Genomic DNA, 25433 nt, shown 5'->3' with positions numbered 1-25433 from the left:
GAAGTTCCTCCAATTGTGCAGGGCAGAAGGGAAGGGCTCCCAGCAAATGCTCAGAAGCCCTCTGAGGAGAATGAGAGGTAGCAACAACAAGGGAGAAGGAAGCTGTCAGAGATGTAGGACCCTTTCCTCATCCACTGATGCCCATTTTGTTTTCTCTTCCCACAAACACTCTGAGGAAACACTGAAATTCCAGTCACCAAACAGGGAAGGCAGTATTTTCAGGGCAGTGGGTTTTGGGTTCAGAGTTGGGTAAAGAGTGTGTATTTCCCTAGAATGAAGAGTACCTGTCAAGAGGAAAGAAGAGGAAAGAAGGCAGCACTCAGTGGAAAATATATACAGAAGGAAAATATATACGTTTCTTAAAAGGAAGATGAGCTTTCTCCTTGCTCTCTCCCCTTCTTCCTGATACACTAGTATTTTTTTCTTCAAAAAAGGGTTCATGGCAATCATTTTCTGGAGCAAGGCCAGCCTATACTATGCAAAGAGGTAGCTGAACTCATGCTAATTACAAACCAGATATGAGAGGTGACTCAACATACATTTCATTCAGACTCACCTTTCCTGTCTCAGCTCTCTTAGGAGCTTAACAACAGATAAACTCCAGCCTAGGCTGTCTTTTAGCAGCCTGGGCTGCTGCCTTCTTATCAGGGCAGCCTGTAAAGCATCCAGTGAAAGAAAGCCCTCTTCACCCCTCATCTGCAATGACTGTGACCAGAGGCTTCGAAGGCTACAGTGACCTTCAACATAAAAGTAGCTCTTCCTCACCAGCTTCTCTAATTTTCAGTCTGTCCCAGTGACCCTGTGGGTCCCTGCAATAAACTCTAAGATACCTGTTATGATTTGGAAAGAGATTTAGAAATTCATTGTCAAGATCTTGCTGGAAATGCCAAGATTATGCTATGGCCATCAACACAGCAAATAAAACACCATGAAAAGTCTTTGATACTACTAAGTAAATGCATTTTTTTTTCAACTGTAGGTGATTCTTATTGTCTTTCCCAAAAGAATGCAGTAAAATTAGAAAAGATAGAAAGAATAGAAGGGAAAATCCTATGTACTAAACAACTTCTGCTTCAAAAGAAGCTGGACAGACTCCAGTTTGGAAACAAATTGTGGAAAAGAGTGCATGTTAAATATGTGCAAAATCCTAAAAATGTACAGAAAGCAAACAAAGAAGTACTCACTGTTCTTCCTAATAAAAGTAAGCTTACCTAATAAAATTAATAGTAAGTGACTTTAAACATGACAGAGCAAGCAGGTTTTCACTCAGCATACAAGAGAGTAGAAGGCAAAAAATATAATAAGTAAAATCTAAATATTCCAAACTACAATAATAGCTATTAAACATGGTGATTCAAATATACCTTTTGGGTGAGAAGATTTCTATATTGATGATTGAGTTTTTAGGACAGTACTCAAGACATATCTCTGTATACTTCCTTGGGGTTTTAATCTTCATTTGGCACCTGCTATTAGCAGATGGATGTTGTTGTTGCACTAGAAGATACTTTTTTAGTCATATGCTCTTTTTATATTTTTCTATGATCTTCATTATTCAAAGAAAAAAACATGCTGTTCAGACCTTTATTTCTTCTTTGCATGCTAAACTTTTGTGGCTTTAATGAAGACAATATGACATTTTTAAGAATTCTCAAGCACCAACATTCATAACAAGATCTGTTGTAGCAAATTCTTCTAAATCCACTATGGCTCTGTACAGAAAAAATGCAAAGTTCCATTAGCACTGCCTTGGGATCTGTATCATTCTGTGTTGAGATATCAAGACATATGGGACTGGGAAAAAATAAAAAATAAAAAGCAAAAAAAACAGACAGTTTTCTGTTTGTTTGATAAGAGCAAATATAAAACCAATATAAAACCATCTTATGTATAGGATGTAAGAGGAGAAGGAAGGGTAAGCAAGTGAATTTAAAATGTCTGACAGCTTGGAAGCAGTCACCAGAGCTTAAAAATACCTGCTTAAAGCTTTTGGGAAGTAAGTAAGTGTAAAATCCCTAAGGCCCAGAACAAACAAACTGGAAAGGTAATGGCAGGCAGTTGTGCAAAAAGTCAATGTGTTCTTAAGTCTGGCAATCATCATAGCAAATTGTTAAGACTCACATAACTGTTTGGGTTTTTTTTAGAATTTAACTTCTAAAATTGTTTTTTCTTCAGCAACCAGTGCAAAGACAAAGAACTGTTTGTTTTACAAGACTTTAATTAAACTGTGGATATTTCTGGCTCAACATAGATTCTTCAACAGACTGAAGAACTGGGAGTGTTACCACAGTTTCTCAGCCTGCTTTAAACTATAATAAAATACTTTGATTCCTGGGGTATAATCTCTCCCTTACAGCTCTGTAGCTGTTTTTATTTTGACAGACATTGCTGTGCACACTTATAAGTAAAATATGAATGTGATTTAAGTTCCTTATTTGCTGTTATATGTAAGGTGCTTCTTTGAACACTGTCATAAGATAAAATCTTGAAATGACAAGATAGCCTTCAATCAATACAGACAGAAAAAAAAACCTTTGCCAATGGGATGGTCATTCCAGAATTGTATGCATTTTAATATTTTGCTCTATTCTCTGAAGGACTTACAGCTTTTCCCTGTCAAAGACAGGTTAGCAGAACAAATGAATTACTGATATAATTCACTGTGGCAGCACCTATGTCCCTAACCCACCTAGCCATGCTTTTTTCTCATGAGAGGGGACTTTTAATGTCAATACCACTGTGTTTTCTCTGGTGGTTCCTCCATACCAACATACTGGTAAACTGCAGAATTTGCAAGCTGTATCCTTTTGTCTGAAATACATTCACATCTCTTTGTATATTCTTTGATAACCAACACAACTCTGTTGTTGATTCCACTGTTACTCTCTTCCTTAAGTTCTATGTATCTAAGATTGTAGTATTTTTTTATGATGACAGCAGGATTGTAATATTCCCATCTTCTTTATTTGCACTACTTTATGAAATCTAAAGGATTATATATTAGAATTCCGATCCACTACTAGTCTGTAGAGACAGTAAGATTTTTTTTAATTTTGTCTTTGAATTTTCTCATCATTCATCAATGGAACAAGTATTTACCTTCTCTACACTCTCTTTTTTTTTTGCATTTCATATTTTAGATGCTCTGAGGCATGCAGTAGAGATTCAGTTGACTGATCAATCTTTTATACTTATTGGCACTGAACCATCCTTTTAATCCATTATTCTTGCAAAATTCTTTGCCTTTATTTATCTATGTTCTGCCTTCCTATTTACTGTTACTCTTCTATCTCAGCCTCCAGCTCTTCTTTTTTTTTTTGTCCTGATATTTTAGGACTAAGCCTCAATTATTATCATAATCTTTTACAAGTAGGAGAATAGGCTGAGGTACCTGGGTGCAATCAGTTGAAATCACAAGAGTCTCTATATCTTAATCTTCATGAATGTTATCATAGCTCTTCAATTCATGCAAAGTGCTTTTCTGAGGAATTGAAAATGTTTTCTTGGAAGATTTCTTGTCAATACCTCTGCAATATTGCAGAATATACTATTGTTTTTGACACACCTTCCTGACAGATAATTCATTTTGAATACAGCATTCTTTGTTGTACTCAGTTCTGTTCTTGTCTGTTTATTTCTTTACACTGAAAAGGAAGGAGAAGGGCAATATTTTTCTCTCTGAGATCCTTTTCTCTGTGAGCACTTTACTTTCAAGACACTAATATGTCATCTTTTGAGGTCTTATTCTTGTGGCTCTTTTACAAGAAACATCCGCAGGGATTTTCCTTAGGCCTTACACACTTATTTACATCACACAATTAAGACACCGTCTTTCAATGGGACTTTTTGGTTTTTAATGAATATTAAACAAAACTCTATTAGACTTTCATTAAATCTCCTGATTTCTAAATGTTAGCAAAAAGCCAGGACACTTTAGCTCAGACTTTCCTGTGGGTTTCAGACAGCCAAAAGAGTGCCTTGGGTATATCAGAAGGAATCTTTCTGCTTTCTGTCTGTGATATTCATGCCTTGCTAATTACTCATGTCTTGGTAATTTCTACCATTTAAATTAAGAGGATCTCTCATTTAGGCCTCTGGCAGTATTTTGTTTGTCCATCTAATTTGTGAACAACAGCTCTTCAGCTCTATGTTTAAAATTCTCAAATAGGTCCCCTGTGATGCCAGGGTCTTGCTCCTTTTTATTGTAAAGTCACATAATTGCAGGTCAATTGGACTGTTCTCAGTATACAGACTTAATTTTCTTCCAGCAACCTGATGTAGTGGGAGGTGTTTGAAACCCATGCAGAGGGTTTGGAACTAAATGATATTTAAGGTCCCTTCCAACCCAAACCATTCTATGATTCCCTGTTTTTCTATTACTTTTGAGAAGATTCCTCTTATGCATTTGCCTCTGGCATGTGCCAATCAGCACAGTCCATTGATGTGAAAGGACATTGAGGTGGTGCAAGGGTATGATTTGCATGGTTTATAGGAATCCTAGTGTATAATTCAGCATCATTAATAAAGAAATTCATAAAATTGTTCAGTAAATAACTGAAATTTATCTTGCAGAGGTATGAACTGCTTAATGCATAGACCTAGACCAGCAGAGCCTGTTTGAATGTCATTCTGGATCTTCTTTTCTCTGATTTTCCTTTTATGACAATTATACAGAACCCAGACATTTCTGAGCCCTGTAATGCCACACTGTCACTTGGTGTCACTCCAGGCCAAGGATTCTCTGCTTTCCAGGATGGTAAAGAACGAGTATTCAGCCTCCTTTCTCTCCTTCTCACCATTAAGAAGCCACCTACCCTCATGAAGCTCCTGAGGAGATTGCCAAGGTCCTACTTGTCTGTCTGGATCTCTCAAAGTTCTTCAGCCTTTGAAGAGGAATTACACATTGAGTCATTCATGTAGCAGTGTCATTGGTCAGTCTTTGGGACAACACATGAAAAAAAGATGACCATTAGCAGCAGCTGAAATTCAGAGCAGGTTAATATAGATACAAATGCTTACAATTAGTGGCCTAAACTGAAGCCACCCTTCCTACAGCTTTTTCTTATTCACATGGAAGAGAAAATGATGCATGAATCAGACACCTCTGTGTTACTTAAAGACACCCTCTACTGTGCTTGCACATATATGCAGAAACATTAACTTTTCTGATGGTTTATCCAGGTGCTGAATACCAACAGGAGAGAATGTCTCTAACAATATATTTCAGTAGCTCTACTTACACATACTGACTGGTGTAACAGTACCATACCTGCCACCCTCCCCATGACCACAGACACGTGGCTGTCATTGGCAACCCACCAGATGCTTTCAATGGTTGTTTGGATGCATATCAGTTTAGTACTCAGTGTTCTCAATAAATCAGTGTATCTGTTCCTTCTCTAAGTTAGCTAAGTTTCAGATAAATACATTAATTTCCTATAAATTAGAAAAGTACACTTTCTTAGGTATATTTTAGTATCGAATGTGAAAGTTAGAAATTTAATTTTAAGCTGTGCAGTAAGATTCACAGAATCTCTTCTTCCACATATTTTAACATTTTTAAGAGAACACACACTGCATTAATTCCAATGGGCCTAGAAATTCCAAAATATTAAAATGCACTTGTCAGATACAACAAAGTTGATTGTTTCTTGCTTTTTTTGAAAGCAACTGGAAACATAGATCAAGGAAAAAAAAAACCTATCAAAGATGATTAAATTAAAATGGAGTAGGTTTTCAGGACAACATAAATAAATAAAATTTCAGACTCATTACATTTAGTTTGAGTCTCTTACTCTGTCAAGAGCTTTCTTCATCATAAAGAACGCTAGACCTGCTGAATTTTAAGTGATCCATAAGAAAGTGGCAGAGATGTTCCTGATTTTGACAAATTTTAAGACATCAGTAAACAGAAGTTGGGAAAATTGCGGCGTTGTCTGACAGTTCTCAGGTGGAATACAGGAAAATATTCAGCCAAAAAAAGATTCTTTAAGCTGACAAGTCTATAGTAACAGCTTTGGCTCTGGATACTGACCATCTTCCCAAGTCTGAAAATTGCATGTTACTGGGCAGAGTCCCTCCTTTCCATTACAAGAACTTTTGTTTAAAGGAATAGAAGACAAACACGAGGACTTCAGAATTCTTTTCTAGTGAGTATGCCTTGTGAGCAACTACAGCAGAACATAACAAGCTATAAGCATTTTTGTACTTCACATCAGTGATTAAAATAATCAGTTCTCACCTTGCCTAAATAAAACAAGTGATATGCCAGGGGGACTGCTCTTTCATGTGACAGAGAGGATCTTGATGTGTAGTTTTTCTTTCTCTCTTCTTAAGGAAGCTTTCCACTGTTGGCCCCATCCTACCTTCACATTTACCTTCCATGCTTATGATCACCACCTGAGCAGTCTGATCAGAATACATGTATCTAGCTAGACACTGAAGTCCTTCTACTTTTAGGAGGGGTTTCACATCAAAGCTATTAATTTCAATTTCAGCTTCATTTCAACAAGCTAATAAAACCCTCTAAAATCCTATATATCATCAAATAAAGATATCCCACAGCTGTAGCTACCAGCAAAACAAGAGATTTAAGAGTTCATGATACGCACTGGTGAGGAAGGAGAAAGTCTGTCCACTGGTCCATGCTAATGCATACGCCTGTGTTAATCTAAGTAATATTCTGGCAAGGATTTGGGATTTTTATAGATCTTTTTGGCTGTGCTTGTAGCTAAGGTATAATTTCACACTGGACAGAGCTGGATGGACAAATTCATACCATCATACTGATGTTGCAGAGATCTGTTAGTCAAAAAGATTACAGAGATAAACTACCACTACAAATAAAGCATAGTCCTTTTCCACATTAATCCTGAGGTCACTTTTGCAAACAAGAAAAGGGAAAAAAGAACTAGCCATCTTCACGTTATTTCATTCAGAAATTAGGCCTAATGTATAATATGTAATCTTTGACCCATTCATTTCCAATTTTACCTGTGGGCTTTTTTGAAGTTTCCATTTTTCTGTAGTTCTGAGATGACACCAACAGACCTCTGTCTGAGTACTGCCATTTTTCCTGTCTTCTTTTTGAAGCTTTTGCAACATTCTTCAACTATTGTTTATGTCCTTTCACAGTTTTTCTCAGTTGAGCTTAGAGAAAATCAGTAGGCACTATTATTACCTTGTCCACATTTCAGAAACATAAGAAAGTGCTTATGGAGTTCACTAATTGATAGAAGGGCAGACTGTATCATGGTCCTGTGACTGCAGCTCTGTATAAAATGTGTAAATGGTCTGGAAAAAAAATAAAAATAAATAAAAACCCCCGCCATAAAATTGAGTGCATGTGCTTCAACAATAAATTCAATTTTCATGTCACAGAGGGAGAGCACTACCTGCATCAGTACCTGGTGATTTTAACTACAACACAGTGACTGTGAAGTGTATGTAGGCTTTGATTGAATCACTACTTTCTGATTCTGCCATGGCCTCCAGTTCTTGTGAAATTACACTGACATTTTAAATAGAGTTGTTTGGGTGTACTTTTATAGTATCCACACAAGTGAAAGATTAATTTTATCTAGATTGCTTCATGTATTTACCGTGCCAGAAAATACCCCTCTCCAAAGACAAAATCTCAAAAATTACAGCATTCAGTCCAAAATAAGGTAGAGGCTTGTTTTCTTTTCCTTGGAGCACTGTATCCAGCTGAGAGATGTTTCCTTCTCATTGTTGATAATATGGTACCTCTGGTACCTCTTACATTGTAGTTCAGTAGATTTTCTTTTCGAGTTCAACATAAAAAGTTTAAGAAGATGAATATAAAAAGAGATTTAACCTCCAAAGAGTTTAATAGCAACCACGTATAGGGCAGAATAAAGCCATCATAAATTATTAACTACAATTCACATATTCAGTTGAGCCTACCAAAGGTAGGGAGGCCGTGTCCTATGTTTGGTCAAAATGAGCAGCTGTTTAAGTAGTGGAAGTGCACTTACTTCCACTAGGAAACACCAGTTCCAAAACAGCACTCCAGGCTGAAGAATACTGTAAAATGAATAAACTACCTGATCTCTTTTCTAGCTTCTGCTCCCTGGACAACACATCCATATGTTGAGTTTTGCTGGTTCTTGGATAAAAGGGAATTACCACAACATCCATTGTGGGTTATTTTACCTGGGCAAAATTTCATTCCTTGAGTAATAAATAGTCCAGGTTTAGTTGAGGTTCACAAGCCAGATCTTTCCACTGATGCTGTGCTCACATTTCTAGGGGCACCACCCCAAAACGGAATGAAGAAACTTGGCTAATAGCCTTAAGAGTTTTGACGTTGATTTATTTCCACAGTAGTGGAAAAGTCATCCTATCTATTACTAGTGGGGAGACAGTAAACAGAAAACATTCAACAAGAAGCAATAAAATGCAAAAAGTCATCTTTTTCCAGAATTCTTAGGCAGCTTTCTAAAAGTTACCTTCATGTTGTTTTATAGGCAATAAAATCTTTAACACTCCATTCTTTCACAGATTGCTCTTTAAGTTTAACTATGAGCTCATAACAATGAAATATTTAACAACAAACTGTTTGTTAATGGACCAGCTCTGTGGTAGGCCTGAGGCTTGGAGCACGTCAAGTGGGAGAATGGAAGACTGGTGGAAGGAGATCAGTGTCTTCTCAGGTTTTTATATGTATGTATAAACTCCAAATGTATAAACTCCAAAACATTTCTTAATGGGCAACGGGTTTCTTTTAATTGGGAAATTCATTCCTGTTGTGGTTGGAGCCCAGCTGATACCAAAGGCCCATGAGGCCTTGCACTTCCCCTCCCTTATTTTGAGATGGCAAGGAGGAAATCTGCCTAAAACCTCATGTGTCCAGAGGAGTATGAGCCCTGCCCTCACCAACAATGGTCACAGGGACAACAGGCTCAACCTGGGGAAAACATCGGTATAATTTACCATTAATCATATCAAAATAGGGCAAAGAGAAAAATAAAAATCAGAGCCTAATTTATCCCCACCCCTCCCTTCTTCCCAGACACAACTTACTTTGTCCTGATATTTCTACTTCCTCTCCCCCAAGTGGCACATCAGAACAGAGTGGGGTTTACAGTCTGGATGTCACAGATTGTTCTCTGCCTCTCCTTTCTCCTCAGGGAGAAGGATTCCTCACAGCCTGCCCCTACTCCAATGTGGGGAGGAGAAAGTCCTTCATGAACCCTTCCAACATTGAGTCCCTCCTGCCAGGCACAGTCTCTCAGGAGCAAACTGCTCCAGCAGGTGTGGGTAACAGAGCCACAAGCTGCTTTGGGAACAGTCACCTCCATTGTTGCAGGTCTACAGCATCTGCTCCATGATCCTCCACAGGCTGCAGGTCCACAGCTGCTCCTACAGCATCTTTCAGGGGCTGCAGCTCCACAACATCTCCTCTGCCGTGTTCCTTGAGGGTCTGCTCCATCGTGCTCCTCCAGAGGTTGCAGGGACAGGCTGCCATCTCACCACACGGATGTAAGGAAAAATCTCTGTTCTCCTCTGGTGTTGCTCTTCCTTCCTGGTGTTGGTCTCTCTCCTAATGTTGGTCTCTCTTACCTCCACCTCTTGTCTGCCCTGAACTCTTAATCACTGCATGTTTCCCCACCTCAAATATTTTAATCGTAGCGGTGCACATTTTTTGTCCTTGATGGCTTCAACATTAACCAAAGGCAGAGCTGGACATTTTGGAGTCAAGAAAGCTTTCAGAAGCTACTTACAGTAGCCATGCCTGGGACCTCTTCCCCTGGTACCAAAACTGGCACCACATCAACCTGGAATAAGTAGAATCATAGAATCATTGTCTGTCTTACTTTTTTTTTTTTTTTTTTTTTTTTTTTTTTTTTTTTTTTAAGTTCTGGAGTTTGTAGGACAGTAGATGCCATGAAAAGCCTAGAGAAAAATCATATTAATAAGTTGTTCTAGTGATGGTTGCATAATGTCAATATTTTTCTGGATAATTTAGAACTGCCAGCTGCATTATATTATGCTAGTTTTTACACAACTGTTTTGTTGTAGGAAAGCTCTATTTTGTCAAAGATTAAAATTTATCTATGCTAGAATCTTTCAGGGATGAACAGATGCCTTCAATCTTCTGCTTTCTGTAATTTTATTGTAACATATTTTTTTATATCCATATTTTCAAAGAAATAGCTCTCAAATTCATAATTGCTTTAGGAAACTACATTATTATCGTAATGCTTATGAAGTAGATGGAAAATTATGAAGAGTAACAAAAAAATACGCCAAAATCTTTTAAACTGTGTACTTTGACTGTATAGTTTGTGGCTGCTATCTGAGATTTTAAGATACTCAGAGTTGGGATAATCATTTTAGATTTAATTACAGAAAATATGTTTCATATATTTCTGTATATGACCATCCTCTAACATTTATTTCCTCTAATGTAGAGATTTCCATATATATGATTCAGCTTGAAGCATACCATAAATTTAGTGGTTCACTTTGCACAGAAGTATTTAAAAAATTAAAGTACCTTGAAGAAAAAAAATTACAGGACTTTTCATTCTTTATTTGCTTACTAAAAGAAAGGGCTACCTCTTAATGTAGTAGTGTCCACAGACATCCCAGGCACCTGAGCTCCGATAGGTATGTACTGCAAAACCTCTTGTAGGTAATTTTAATTCATTATCAACATTAAACTGCCAGTAGTAGTGATCAACTGCTTAATTACAGTCAGAAGAAGGTGTTTTCTCACCAAAAGCACTGTACAGTCCAGTAGATCCTTCCGAGTCCTGGCTTTTCCCAGACAGAAGTTGTATCTCATCTTGTTAGCTTCATTTTTAACTTTATTTTCCAGTATAAAACATGGTTCTTTGGACTATATGTTTTATAGGCAATGGCAACAGATAACGGACTGCTGCAGTATTGATAGAATTTCAGACGAGCAGAACTATTAAATTATGTTTGGGGCATTTTGTGAAGCAAAATCATTGTGGAAGAAATGCCCTAAAGATTTTTTTTCCATCCCCATTATTTGTTCTCTCCAGGACTGACACAGTCCCACTATGAAACAGCTAAAATAATTTTCTCTGTCTTTTAGAAATATGAGAAGAAACACTTTTTTACATTTTTAAATAGAAAGTTTTCTAAAAGTGCACAGTGTTATCAATATACAGAATGCAGTTACCCAAATTTTACTCTGGTGTCTAGTATCAAATTCTCTCAGCATTTTAAATATTTACCTGTTACTGAAAATTTGAGAAACCTGCATACACATTATCATATGGTTTGAATAGTTTCAACAGTATTGACATGGAAGGAAGGAAGGAAGGAAGGAAGGAAGGAAGGAAGGAAGGAAGGAAGGAAGGAAGGAAGGAAGGAAGGAAGGAAGGAAGGAAGGAAGGAAGGAAGGAAGGAAGGAAGGAAGGAAGGAAGGAAGGAAGGAAGGAAGGAAGGAAGGAAGGAAGGAAGGAAGGAAGGAAGGAAGGAAGGAAGGAAGGAAGGAAGGAAGGAAGGAAGGAAGGAAGGAAGGAAGGAAGGAAGGAAGGAAGGAAGGAAGGAAGGAAGGAAGGAAGGAAGGAAGGAAGGAAGGAAGGAAGGAAGGAAGGAAGGGAGGGAGGGAGGGAGGGAGGGAGGGAGGGAGGGAGGGAGGAAGGGAGGGAGGAAGGACACAAAACAAGCGTTCATTTATATAAATCTTCAGAATTTTAAAATTTTGATCTTTTCAGCTATCCTTTCTTTTCTCTTAATAATTTTTTCAGGATTTTTTAATCTTGCAGTATGAGTACAAGTAAGGTTAATTCTTCTCCAAGATTTAAGATCTCAGTTGCTAAGTGAAAACCATATGGTGCATTGATAAACACTACAAAGTTCTGTACCAATAGGAGTTCTGCAATGGCAGGTGCTGTTGATTGCTAGAGAAAACAGCACAGACCTCAGCACAAACTAATTTTTGCTGTTTTTCCTCAGAGGCTGTAAGTGTGTATTTGGTGCATCTGCATTAGCATTTTAGTTCAAATCAAATTTGAATAAAATCTTCCATCCAAGCCTCCAAATGTGCTTTGAATCATGTTTCAGAGTATTCTCTGGGACGCAAACTGGGGTATTTTTGGATAAAACTAAAATGAAAGATGCACACCAGGGGCACTTCTAATGTTTACTAACCACTCCCAGGCATTGAATCCATGGAATCAGTCAGGAGACCACCTGAAGTAATAATCCTTCTAAGAGCTTATGATGTGAATGTCAGCTCCTTAGTGCCATCTGTTTCTCTGCAGATACAGTCCTCCATTACTAATATAGATATCATTATACCTCCATCCTATTTCAGCTCATTTGCCTCCATGGCCTGAGCAGCTTTAAGTATGTACCAGGTGTCATTTTTCTGTGGTGTTTTAGAAGTGTTCTTGACAGAAACCACAAAAAAACGCTCATGAACTCCTTTCTTCATCACTTTGATCTTTTAGACGGTAATAAACATTGGTTACATGGTAAATTGGGAGACTTTCTTGCTAACTTACATGAAGTTTTTGTAAATATTCTGGATAATAAAAATATATGTAGAATTCCATATCCTCATCTGCATTTTTATTCTTATCCCATCATTATACAGTTGGCACTTTAGTCACTTCCACATTTTCCTTCTATCACATTGGCCTTGGTCATGACAGCTGATACAATACACCTTCAAATCGTTGTGTTACCTCTGTCCTGTTGTTTCTTCAGATTTTGTAGAGTTCAGGGCTTCAAGATGTCCTTTCTTAGGGATTGCAAGCATCTCAGCTTCCTTTTGTTGTTTTCTTACCCCAATGTCCTCTTCTACTAGTCTACTAATCATGGTGAGTTCTGCTCACATTAGTTATATAATAACAAATCACACTGCCGTGGTTTCATCTTTTTTCTGTTCCTAATTAGAAAATAATAATTTGAGGTTTTTTTGGTTTGTTTCAAGCTGAGTTTAATAAGTAAATATCGATGCTGATGTCATCATAGAAATTAGTTAGAATAAACATACACTTCCAGTTCATTTTCTGTGTTATGTATCTGTTATGAAATCTTGACAAAAACAATCACACTGCTGTAATTAGTCACTGTATTTGCCAAAATCAAAGTATCCAATCAACTGTTCAATAACCAAGTCAGAAAAAAAACTTCCACTTTTTCCCAAGATCAGAAGTGGGATAGTATGCTACAAATTACTTTTTTTTAGAATAGATGAGCAACATCTTGTTAAAATGAAAGGACACCTTTTGATCAGTGGTAATTGTAGCTCTGATCTGCAATGGAGGTACAGGGGGCTTTGCATATATTAATAAGAAAAGGGAAATCTAATCTGACTTGATCCAAGCTCCCTTTGTTTCTGCTCAGGAGATATTTGTTATTACACTAGAGAACATAATTCAGACCCAATGTCTAAGCACTATTCTTAGAAGTACCTCATTTCCTACAAGACTTACATACGTGTTTCATAGGGGCAATGGGCCAAAGCCTTCTCAAGGGTTTTGCAGACAACTAATTTGCATGAGCAAGTTCCAAATGTTCATAAAATGTTCCAATAGCAGGCATTCAAATATCCTGAGTCTGCCTGAAATTAATTTATGTTCTTTTGGAAATGTGCTTTTCACTCATTCATGCACATTTTCAGGATTATCCAGCTTTGCCCTTCACAGGCTGTGAAGCAGGCTGATGGAATCACTACATTTAGCTCTTAGTAGTGTAGTATGAATATTTACTGAAGAGGGGGGAGCACAAGCAGATTTTTTGTTGTGATATCTATTTACTGTGGGAAGAGGGGTAGTCCTTTATAATTCTAGCAGGCTAAACCTATCAGGTACAGCTGGAGAAAGCAAAGAATATTAAGCCATGAATTAAAAAAACAAACCAAAAAAAGTGACTTGAAATTGTACTTGAAATGTAGCTATAATTAACTGCAGAGGAGAAATCACAACACCCGTATAAAACCTTGTTAAACAAGGTTTCAGTGTATACTGATGTGGAAAAAATTGCCACAGACAGCAAAGACATAATTGTGTGAACACTCTCAAATTGTCTCTTCTCTGTGGAGAAGATGTACTGTGGAAGCAAACTGGAAAAGCTCATTTTCTTTGCAAGTAACTATTTCAGCTTGGGCTATGAACTGTAATAGCTCAGTCTGGGCTCATACATTTTGCACAAACAAGGTGAGCGAAGCAAAGATTTCTAAACTTCACCATAGAAATATCAAATTAGTTGTCTCTATTCCTTCCCCCCGCCCCTTCAGGGCGGGGGGGGAACAGTCTTTGTATATCAGACAATGAAAACCTAGCAAACTACTGACAGAGCACTAGAGGAATTCCTGAGACAGTGCAGCAAAAATGAAGTTTCAACCCAGTATGGGAATGATTTTTCATTTATTTTCTTGACCAAGCACTCATAGTGAAATAATGTTCTTATTATTTCTCTAAGAAGACTGTAAATGTAAATGAATAGTTATGTATTTCTGGACCATTCCATCTTGCAGTGTGATGGCAAGTATTGGCTATTTTGAATCGTTCTGACCCCATGAATCTTTTCTGCTTCTGCTTGTTTTAACCATTTACATAAGCAGTAGAGAAAAGTAAGAAACAGTTTCTATAGAAACCTTCACATATTGTGTATCCCCTGAGGATTGTTTTAGAGATAAGTGGAGGGAGTTGTTAACTGACCTTTGTTTGTTTCCTAAGCAAATGATGGTCCCAATTCTGTAAATTCCATATGCATGACTTCCTTGTTAGTTTGCAGGAACAGATCCTTCAGACAATTGCAAGCAAAAGACTTTTCTATTTAATTAGGAAGCCACAAAAACATGAGGCATTCCTCCAGGAAAAACTAATTGCACAAGTCAAGGGAACTGTTTAAATGAAGTGATTATAGGGCTGCTGAATACCAGGAAAGTCACAAATTCAATAGAGTAGATATTCCTTTGGTGCCATAAATACATTTTTAAAAATGTTTACCCTGTAGCAATGCAGTTTGTTATCTCCATTTTTAAAAAAATCTTGTATATCTCTGTGGAAAACGTTGAAAAGCTTTGTATCTCAAAACAGTTTTGCTTTCACATCATATTTGATGCAAAACTACTTTAGTGGAGCATTGTAGTTAGGCATATATATAACAGATATAAGTATGTATTTTATTTATCTAATTTTATTCTGTTTAATCCACAGGCATATCTATCTTATTGGAGTATTTTGCTTTGAACTTTCAGGAAAAGCCCTCTCTATGAGTCAGCATATAACTTGCAGACTCTTGGAAATGGTACATGGTGTTTAAAGAGGAAAAAAAAATTTAAAAAGCAACATTATGATTTGCATTACCTTGACACCAAATTAATCTGTCTCTAAAATGAGTCAAGATCAGTATTTTAACTCTCCAACCAGCCCATATGACGAACATATCTTACTTCTGTGAACTTTATATTTACACAGTGAAGCAAAGCTCTTCTCACCTTCCCTCATCCCGTTAACTGGACTAGTAGCATTTTTATTTCAACAAGTGGTTCCGAGGGGAACCACTTCTCTTTCCACCTGAGTGGCAGTGTGGAAACAAGGCATCTCCTTTGCCCCCTCAGAAACCAGGGATGAGACCCCTATTCTCCTCCTCCAGCTCAGTCCCATGCTGGGCTGGGTTCTGATAGCAGGAGTGCTCCTAGGCAGGCGTGGGGCAGCTCTCCCTCGGGGGCTCTTTGCTGATGCCAGCAGAAGCCTCTCTTACTCTTGGGCAAGCTCTGGCTTCAGAGAACTAATTGGAGGGGGGACTAGGAGGAATTATGTTGCTGAAGAATAACATGACTACAGGAACAGAACTGAAAATTCAACGCAGACCTGTGGTATCCATTCCCAAAAGGTGCTAACACTCTGAGATCTGATCAGTTTTCTGTAAAACTAAGCATTAGGTGAGTATGTGGAATCAGTCACCTGTAAGGTCTTAGCCCACAGAGTTACAATGAATTTTTGCCTGAAGTTTTGATGATTTTTTAAATATGGTCAAATCAAAGCTAACTTTCATTGTGGTTAGGCCATCCCCTTACCCCTCAGTGAGGTCCACAATATTTTCATGCTAAATTTCACATTTCAAACTATTTAATCTTTCACAACTCTAGGGTTGGTCAGAGAAAGGTGAGTCACAGCAGTTGTTTTAAAAGGGGAAGAGCATTCCTCATGGTTTTGTGTTCCAACTCTGACCAGCAGAGATGCTGCAACTTTCCAGAAAATTCACCTTTATGCCAGTGTAGTAGTGGAAGGTTTAATCCCCCTAAATTATTCTTTCTTAAGGATGTGACAATCTGAGAAATACCATGTTACAGAAAAATGCTTAGTCTCAGAGGCAGATGGGAGCATCCTAAGTTTTGTCTCTCTTATTTTGTGCCCATTACTGTGAATACCTGCACGGGAAAATGTCATTTTATTTTCCCCAGTTAGCGCACAGTACTCACTTATTTCAAAATCTATTATAGGCACTTATTATATACGTGTTACTGCAACATGATCATAGGGAATAAATAAATAAATAAATTCAGATAACATAATTAGCTGCTGCAATAATGCACAGGTAGAATAAGTTATGGTTGTCTAAGAGTTTCTAGTAAGATGGGGGGTGTGTTAATAAATTCAATATTAAAACGAGAGGAAAAAGAAAAGTGTCCACTGTGCAATTAAGTAACCATAAGCCCTTTTCTGTTTTCTCAGAAAAAAATGCTAGAACATGTATGTCCTTTCAGAAACATATGTATTTGTAGGATAAGAATTTCTGTCTGCATTGGGAGCATCACTGTTACCATGACAAAGTTTAATTAGCAGAAGTGATAAGTATGTATTTATGTTAATGTGACAGTGTCTTCAAGATGCAGGAAGCTGTCTGGTTTTATTAAGTCTCAGGCCTCGTGAGATAGAAGACAGTATCTGCTTCTCTGTAAGACAGAAACCAGACCCACCCTCACCTGCAGGTGGAGGTGAAAAGAGGTAATAAAAATGTATGTCAAGTATAGCAGATGTATATAAAATGGAAGATTTCACACTGATAGAGCTTTCTGCCTCATCTTCACATAGCACCATGCACCATGGATTCTCATCCAGTAGGGTCCTAGCCTCTATTACTGTCCAAGGAAATAACAACAGCCAAAATGTAAAACCCTCCTGTATCTTTTTAATGACAGGGGTTATAGACCAATTTGTCAAGTCTGAAGTGGCAACAGGCAGGAGTTAGAATTATGTTGAACATCAGAATTTTTTAAAGAAACACAATGCCAGAGTTCAGCTTTAGAAATTCCAGTCAATATTTATAAGAAGTGTCAGTTGTTCTATAATATCTATATATGTATCTGTGTGGGTGCACTCATATACTTGTTTTTGTATGTTTATATATATGTATGATCTCCTATAGTGACACACTCAGGAGCAGCTGCTAAGTAAGGATAGTAAGCTCAGCAGGAGAGGAACAAGAGTTTATCCCCATTCTGTCAAAATAAGGTACCTTCCACTCCAGTCTCCTTTGAAAGTATTTTACAAGGCAGTTCTTTAGGACCTTGCAGCATCTGCCAAAACTCCTTTAACATTTTGATTTCTGTGTCACTTACCTCACTCTAAGCTGGGGATAAAGCATAAAATAATTTCTTGCATTAGGCTGACATATGGCACTCTGTTGTTTCTGGTCACAAAAAGACACCAAATGCTTGGTGGTTTTAGTACATAGGTATAAAAATTTAATGCATTACTGGTCTGTATTATGCACAAGGTTTGTGGTCTCATCTGATTATTATGCCTGTAAAATCCTGAGGCTCTAATGGGTACATCTACCTGCCTTGTGCCCACTACCTTCACTCCACCTCAGTGAGGAGCATTGGCACAAAAAATAAATCTGTGCTTACCATTAGAGTGTTTGCTCTCTATACAAGGAAACTCAGAAGAGCTTTGCTTCCCCTGGCACACTACCTGTTCAATTTTCCAATAAAGTCCTCAGTTTTGGAGAGCACACTTTGAGGAATAAATGCATTAGAGAAGGAGTAATAATGATGCATCAGCAAATAGCCTAGTTAATAAACCAGATATTAGTAAGTGAACATCTCCTTCATTTAGATGAACTTTCACCATTTCCATTGTCTAATTTTTCTAGAGTTAGAACAAACAGCTGTGTGAGCACCAAAATAAAACTTCATTTCTTATGGCTGCCTTGCTTTTTGTTGCATTCAATGCCTAAATCATCTTCATCTGTTCCTGGAGCTCTTCTCAAGCATTCATTATAGTAGATTCTTGTGCTAATTCTCTGTGCCTAATAAGATTAGCCTTCCCTTCATTCAGGACAGGTGTGTGCTGAATTTCTATTTCATCACCTATTTCATGAAAATAACTCTTTTAATGTATTTCCAAACTTCTTTCCCTCTGATTGATTTGCTTGAAAGTCTTAACTGGTTTTCAGACTTGTAGAGTGGGGCAAGAAGGGAGACAGATATGTCATACAGAAATCATATAGGAAATTGAGCTAAAAATTGAAAAGAAAATTGTCTATCTGCAGTGATATTTTTATAAATTATCTTGACCTTGAGCTTTAACTGGAACTCATGGCAGTGAAGATTAAGATAGGAGGCCTGTACACAGGCAGGAAGAGAAAATAATGTTGAGGCCATTAAAAAGTCAGACATGTGTCTCTGTTATTAATGATCAACAAAACAGAGTCCTGCTCCCCTCCCACAGTGTTACCATTGACATCTGCTGCTCACCAGTTCAGCGTATTAAAAGCTGAGTGCCATTTTGGGAGGAACTGATATCCAGAAGGAGAGGTGGACCTTGGGTGAAACAAATCAAGATGTTTTCCATTGCCAAACCCAGAACAGAATTTAATGTAATTAACGAGAATATAATCTGATCTGTAGAACTCAGTAGGAGTTCTTCCTCCTACTCTTTGGCTGGACTATATATTTGTACTACAAGGTCTTCAGCAGGGGACTGTCTCTACACACTGCTTAAGTGCAAAGCACCAAGATGCTCGATTTGAGCTCGGGCTAAATGCTGATGAAAGACATGCTCCTTGCTGTAATTTAAAGTTCTGATTTTCCAGCATCAATTTAACCCATGGAGAGCTGTAGGCCAATGTACAGCTGTATCAGGATTTGACTACCCAGAAGGTATTGCCATCCCTGGACAGCAGCACTGACTCTAGCACTACAGCATTTTCTCATCTCATCCCATGTAATTTCCTGACATTTCATGTAGTATTGCTTTGCCATAACCAGATATTTAAAAGCATTCATCCTCATCATATTTAATCACTCTTGGCACCCACTCCAGAATGGTATTTAGGATACCTGTGCCTCTTTAGCACTCCTGATGGCTATCAGTGGTATGCTAAAGGGAGCTGCCAATGGTTCCCAGAAGGGAAAGGCACAGCATGTCACTGTTCTTAGCGTCTGTACCAACACCATGAGTCCTTGAGGACTTCAGGTTCTTCTAAAAAGTGAGATCCTTCTGATAAGAAGTCATTGGGCAGGTATCTCTGCCACCAACCTTATAGAAACCTGGAGAGTACAACTTGAGATTTGATTCTGTTTTAGCAATCAGCTGGCAGGTGCTGCTTTCGTAGCTTGACATCCTCAGTGATGATCTGCAAGCAGGGAAGTAAATATAACAATTGTAATTTTTGATCTCTATAGCAAAGTAAAATTAAGTAACTGAAAGATATGTAGAGGAATAAGACAAAAATCTGATCAAGACCCCATGTTTGGTTTTGCCCCAGGTTGCTGATTTTCTGTTTTTAAGCCACAGAGGAAAAGGAGAGAATTAGGTATTGGTAGTTGAGTGGCATTTTAAATTAAAAGTTTGTTAATATGTACCTTCTTTCCTTGTGTTTTCTTCATGAATTAGGCTCCTATCTATGCTAAAGCATAGATATATAAATAAGCAATATGGAATTTATTCAGAAAGGTATTTTTTGGAGCTTATTTAAGTCACAATAAGCACTGTTTTCTAGATTCACAGAACTCTGGTCTTCTTAGTAATAGTATTTCATTTTATTTTTGTCTTGGCTCACAGATATAAAACTTTCCCAAAACAGGGTCAGCAGCTCTCTGAAATGTAGGCTCAGCAATTATCTTTAGTTCTTCAGTCCTCTGTAAGCAGCATATGAATAAGATGTGAGAGGAGAATGTTCAGACCTTGAAAATGACACAAGTAGTTTGACAATGCAAATATTAACAGAAAAGAAGGAAATCCAGGTGTAAAAATGAGTTAAAATAAAAATGACTTAATAAAACTATTTATTAAAAGTTATTTTAACCCTCATCCCTAAACTAAAAGAAAGATAAGGGAAGAATATGCATTTACCACCAGGGCTACAGTTCATCTCCATAATCCTCATAAATTTTGTGAAAAAAGAGCAAAAGAGGCTCTTTTGGATGAAAATTGGAAAAGATCTATTAATGTCAGTGGTGTTGGGCTAATTTACACCACCTAAGGAAGCACCCACACTTAGCCTTTGACTAAATTCTGCCACTAGTGAACAGAATGAGCCAAATAAACTGCAGCCAGGATTCACCACAATTCATTACATTCCTTAAGAAGTCGTGATTCTAGGTATATAGTCCCATTACAGATAAATTTAGAGATAGATTTATCTAGGGAATGACAGCAAGTTTTAGACATACAGTTATAGATACAGACAAAAAATCTTAATTCTAACCCTAGCTCTGCTGCTGGAAATCCAGCTATATTCAGCTGACATTTGTGGGATGGGAAACCGGAGAGAAATTTTAGAAATATCTGGTAAAGAGAAAGGGTTTTCCATCCACATTGTCCAGTTTTGTTCTGGGGCAAACTGTCTCCTCAGTACATTTCCCATCCTCAAGACCGTATATTTATCCACACTGCTGAGGCAGCACTCCCAGCGTGCTTACTTTTCCTGGGAGAATAATGTGTTGCAGTGACACCCCAGATTTCCAGCACAGTAGAGAGGAGAGTCTGCCATTACCTTCTCTCTCAATGTGCAAGGAAGCTCAGAGTACACTCTGTTACCTTCAACTCACTTCTTCACATATATAGCCCAAAGAAAATATTCTCAGCTTTTCTATGCCTCAGGTCCACAGGCACCTCCAAGTACCCACAGGTATCCATTTTCTCCCTGATCTCACTGCAGGCTATGATCATCTCCTAAAATACAAGGAATTTCACAGGGAATTCCTCACAACAGTGACTGTCACCAAAACAATGCAGATTTTTGGTCACACTACATTTCTATGTATCTTATCATAGTAGTTCAGCATATGGTTACAAAAGTATCTGCACATATTTATGCAACCACAGTAATCCCACTTGAAGAGTCCAGGGAATTTATCTGTTTATTTTTTATGGATAGCTTGGGTTTTTGGTTTTTTTCTGGCTGGCTACTGATCCTTGCAAAGCATTCAACCAGCTTCTGGCTCCACATAATGCTTAGTTTCTAAATCTTTATACACCATAAAATCCTCAACACTTAACTCTTCCTGAGTCACGATTCTAGCAGCCATATTTTCTTGAGCATAAGTGCTTTTAAGTTTTACTTCTAAGTATAAGGACATATTAGACCTAAGCTGCTTCTCAGATAAACCTCTCACCTTGTTACCTGTCAAAACCATTATATTCACTTGTCTCTGCCTAAAATCAGATTTCTGCTTAGTTAAGCAAACTTTTGAACTTAAGTGGAGTCTGCTGAAATGACAGCAGCATTGAGGGGTACCTAGGTAGAGAACACTGCCTGATGTATCCCTGTCCTCATACAAGGAAAACCTTACTTAAGAGTCTACAGATGGACACAGTTTATCTTCATTACCCCAGTTCTGGTTCATGTCTCATCTGCATCCAAGAGAGGACTCCCACTCTTCAGGGGACAGCAGAGCTAATAGACCCTTTTCAGTTGTTGAATTCTTCTGTTTGTTTTCTATAAAAGCAGCTTTCCACAGGAACCTGCCCACCATAAATCCACCTGTGGTTGGCTTCACACTTCACATGACACCAGCAGCCCACCAAGACTTGCAAACTAATCATTATGTGGGAAAGCTGAAGGACAGACTGACTGACTTTCCAGTAGGCAAAGAAGTGTTTTCACAGTCTCCATCCTTCCTCTGCCAGTTGTGGTTTTTTGGAGCTTGAAGCTGAACTGAACATTGCTTAATATCTGTCATACTCACCAAAAAGGCTTCACCTTTTGTTCCACAAACATGCAATGTTTTTCAGGATTTGAAACCAAACAAATCTCTTCAACCAGGAATTTTTCTCAGGTGTCATTACTGAAAACAGACACTGGAAATAGCTGTGCTGTTTTTCAGAGCCTTATCTACTGATTGTGCTGAGGAGAGACCTTCCATCAGCAATTTACAACTGTATACTCTATAGGCACACTATTCACTACATAAAACTGGATCTATATAATTTTATATATACGTATATAAATATGTAAGAGTCTAACTCTTAAAATATACACACAAACACAATATGTCATGATTTAACACCTGTACTCCTTTAATAATTACTCTTTACTGTTAAACGGGTGAATATGCTGTGAGGAAACTCCTGAACTATAGAGATACTATTATATCCATTCTAATATATCTCAGACCAAATTTAGGTGGACATGTTAGGAAATAAACATCCTCTGTAATAGTTGAGCAGAGTGAGAATAATAAAAGAGAGAAAATAGCACTGACCTGGTATGATAGAGTTTATTCAAGCAAGTTATCATGTCCACAGCAGTTCCGAAGTATTTTATTATCAAGGCCTATAAAAGATATCCAAATAAATTTGTTCTACTCTATTTGTTACATGCCTAGTTTATAGAGAACAGGCTATCAGAAAGTTTTTGTTGAAATAATAATATTTCAGATTGCAAAACATATTTGATTATCTGGTTGAAAATTGTACACATTCCATAAAAGGGAAAAATTTACATTTTTAGGGGAAAAATGGTTCCAACACTCACCAGTTTATTCAGTGCTAGCAAGGTTTAAAGATATTCAAGCATGTGCACCTAATAAATTAAATTCATAAGAGAAAGTTGGGCAGCTCACAAGAAACAGAATCTCTTGTCTGCAAATACAAGCTTTAAAGGGAAAATTAGGTGCATAGTTCGTATCTTGAGTAAATGGCATGGAGACAGAATGCAATATAGTAGAAAATGTATTGTTATCCAAGGCTCCAAGAAGCTATCCTGCACAGCCAGTCATTAAACAGAGATTCTGTATCTATAAACTCCACATTCTCGCCACCAGATCAAAAGCAACTTGGTGAGCACAGAATTGCCTCCCTACTTTGTCTTCATACAAATGAGTTGAAGTGCCCTTGGCAAAGAATGCAAAGTCATGCCAATAGAATACAGATTTAATACTTGCTGTTACCAGCTTTTTTATTAAAGCTGCAGTGAAGTGTCTGCATGGACAGAAATTCTGATGAGCAACATTACAAACTACAAGTACTACCTGTTGTTCCTTCAGTGAATTACTTTGCCATTGTGATGAGGAAAGACTCAGCAGATCACTAGGAAAAATAGTTTCTTTAAGAAAGCCAAGGAAAAGATCTATTTGTAGGGAGCTGGGTGGCAAAATTCAGTAAAACGTCATTTATAAAAAAAATCTTAGTTAAAAGCAATACCAAGCAGCCAGGAAAGTCTTTTTGCCCCGTTCTCAGGATCATATAAAGTGGTAAGATTTAAAGAGCTCCCGTACCTAAAAATAAATAAATAAATAAATAAATAAATAAAAATAATGTGTATACAGCTCTTTTCTCTAAGGAAAGGGGAAACTCATTTTAAGTCCTCTCTAGTCAACAAATGCAATGAATAAAAATTAGGTTGGAGAAAGCAGGATTTTTATTCATGTTACATACAGCTGATCACTTCTACTACACTAGACATGCAGCCTGGTAAATGTTCTTAAAATGTTAAAAACAGGGATTATATGAATTCCTGTTTCCATATTCCGTATTATATGAATCTGATGAATTCATATAATTATAAAGCAACTATGTGGATGTAAAGCAAAGACTGCTTTACAAAGATGTAGAGTAATACCAACCACCATGACATTTCTCTTCGTGGAGATGGCTTTGATTTGGATTGCATTTAGCCAGAAACAAAACATTTTATTTGAGTTGTCTAATGGTAACTTCCAAACAGCTTTAGAAAAAATAGGTATTTAACATTTTACTTTAACAAAGTAAAAGAAAACAAGATCTGAATTCATCCTTAAAGAAGAAGTGATATTGATGGAAAAATCCTGCTCACCTCTTTTAATAAGTAATGTATTCCAAAGTCAGAGTACAAATTGTGAAAAATTTAAGGAAGAAGAAAATGCCAAATATTTCGGTGTGCTCTTTTCAGACAGAATTTTGTTCACTTCTTGAGATGGATTGAGCAACTTTAATGTACTATTTCAAGAAGTATATCATACAGTAGGTCTTCAACCATACTACTCAGAATGTTTTCAGAGGGTTGCCTTTCCATGCTTTGTCAGGAATTCCCAGGCTTATCTATAGTAATAAAACAAAGCAAACAACACACAAAAAAATAAAAAGTAATTAAGAAAACATAAGTTGTGACTTGATAAAAATACAGATTGTATTTGTTCATATATCCAAAGAGGAAAATTACATTAGTGTTTTCTTGTTTCCAGTAGCTTCCATTTTCTGTCCCTCCCAGCCTACAGTCACTACAGTGACTTTTTCACTCGAAGTCCTTATGCCTCACTGATGGAATGACTTCCATGGGGACAAGACTCTTACAGGGATTGAAGTTATCTGAGGTGCAGGCTGTACATGGGAAAATATAACAATATAAATACGATTAAAAATATTAATCTCTCTAGGCATTCAGAACTGCCTGTCACATCATTGTTGCTCTTTGCATTCTCCCATGAACCCTTTAATTGCTTACAGTGCCACTGTATAAATAACACCAGACAGATCATTTAAAACAAATACCTCTCTTTTTGCTTTGGTGACAACTATACGAATCATTAACAGTGCTTAGACCACTTGATTGCTGTGAAGCATTTGAACAAGGAAAATAATGGTATGGGATAAAAATAGTCTTTAATTACTTCTAAAATGAATTTGCTGCCCCATAAACCATGATGGCTTTTTACACTGACCAATTACCCTGCAAGACTTCTGTGAGTGCCTGCACATCTTTTTGAAAGTCAGGGTACAAAAGCTATTATAGAAAGAAGAACAGAGCAGATACAAGGTAACCTTGTGGTAGATGGAGTAGAAATGGGTGGGAAAATGGGGGGAAAAAATCTGAGAAAGCTCTCAGCTCATTTATTTTAGTTGTATTTTTTACTATCTCCAACCACAAGAAAAATTGATGTTTCAATTCTATCCTTATGCATGTGGGAAGCTCAGCATCACTCATGTTTCTGCACAGGCACAGCACATTTTCTCCCTGCTTTTTCAGAAAGGTCAGAAAGTAAG

Source organism: Heliangelus exortis, chromosome 1, assembly GCF_036169615.1.
Source record: "Heliangelus exortis chromosome 1, bHelExo1.hap1, whole genome shotgun sequence".
In the NCBI taxonomy this organism is placed as follows: Eukaryota; Metazoa; Chordata; class Aves; order Apodiformes; family Trochilidae; genus Heliangelus; species Heliangelus exortis.
This window is presented reverse-complemented; position numbering follows the sequence as displayed.